Source organism: Aplysia californica, unplaced genomic scaffold (assembly GCF_000002075.1).
Source record: "Aplysia californica isolate F4 #8 unplaced genomic scaffold, AplCal3.0 scaffold01569, whole genome shotgun sequence".
Classification (NCBI taxonomy): domain Eukaryota; kingdom Metazoa; phylum Mollusca; class Gastropoda; order Aplysiida; family Aplysiidae; genus Aplysia; species Aplysia californica.
The window spans coordinates 58,554-60,071 of NW_004798839.1; positions in this window are offsets into that span (position 1 = coordinate 58,554).

A 1,518-nucleotide genomic window follows, 5' to 3' on the forward strand; every position below is an offset into this window, starting at 1 on the left:
GGGGGTGGGGGTGAGGAGGGGGGAGTTATATAGATGCTGGCGTCTTGGAGAGTTTTACAATTGTTTAATGTTGGAATGGCTGCATTATTCTCTGTAATAATTGCATTTATAAACCGCATACTTTTTTTTTTTAAACACGGTGTACAGACTGTTTTATGAGCTTGACAATATCAACTACTCCAGCTGACCCAAGAACACTTAGAAACATTCTTGGCCTCCCGGGAAGCATACGGTGCAAGCTGCTGGATTGCACGCTCTAAAACACTAACAAACTGACAAACAATCTCGCTATCTATATTATGTAGAGCCGGGTACCCCTGTTCTCTAATCTCACCCGGGTGAAGTGAGCATAATACATGTAATTCTTGTGAAGTGTCTTTCCCAAAGACACAACGTGGGTGGTTGGCGGGTGCTCTGGTGTGGTTTGCTCCTTCTTTCCTATGAAACATCTATCGTTCATATCTCCCTTTCTTCTTTTTTTTGTTTGTTACTCTCTTGTAACACCTCTAATCTTCTGGCGCTCATATTATGACTTTATGCAGTTGCGAGCGCCGTAAAACCTCTACTAAAACTAAAACTAAAAGACACAACGTCGAGCCCCCTAACGGGATTCGAACCCACTCACTTACGGTTGAGAACCCACTTGAGCCTAACCACTAGACCACCGATGCAAACATTCCTCAGCGTCTGGTTCTAACGATGTATACCCCTGTGGGTGGTTGGCGGGTGCTCTGGTGTGGTTTGCTCTTTCTTTCCTGTCAAACATCTAACGTCTTTATCTCTCCTCCTCCCTTTTTTGTGTATGTTACTCTCTTGTAACACCTCTAATCTTCGGTACTTTTATAACCTAATTATGTTGCAAGTGCCGTAAAACTCTTACTAAAAATAAGAACCGACATACACGGCTAGGAGTTGTTCGTACATCGACTTAATTTAATGTATTTTCTGACTACGTCAGATTCCTGGTCCAATTTCTTTGCAGCAGACTAGTTTAACAAGTAGCAGGTTGCTGTGTGTGTGTGTGTGTGTGTGTGTGTGTGTGTGTGGAGTGTGTTTGTGTATGTTTGTGTGTATGTGTTTGTGTATGTGTTTGTTTGTGTGTGTGTGTGTATGTTTGTATATATGTATGTATATGTGTGCGTGTGTGTATGTGTGTCTGCGTGTATACCTGTGTGTATATGTTTGTGTTTGAGTGTGTGTATGTGTGTGTTTGTCTGCGTGTGTGCATGTGTGTGTATGTGTGCTTGCGTGTGTGTGTATGTGTGTGTGCGTGTTTGCATTGTGTGTGTATGTATGTGCGCGCGTGTGTGTATGTATGTGCGTGTGTGTGTGTGCGTGTGTGTGTGTGTGCGTCTGTGTATGCACCAGGTATGCATGCACCTGCGTGCATGCACTCACGGGGTGAGCAGACTGAGGTAACTTATCGCTCTCACCTATTTACGAGCTGGTGCGTTGTCTGTGGGGAAGGGTCTCTCAGGGCTTTTACTCTTGTCTTAGACCGGTGGGTGGATGGGGGAA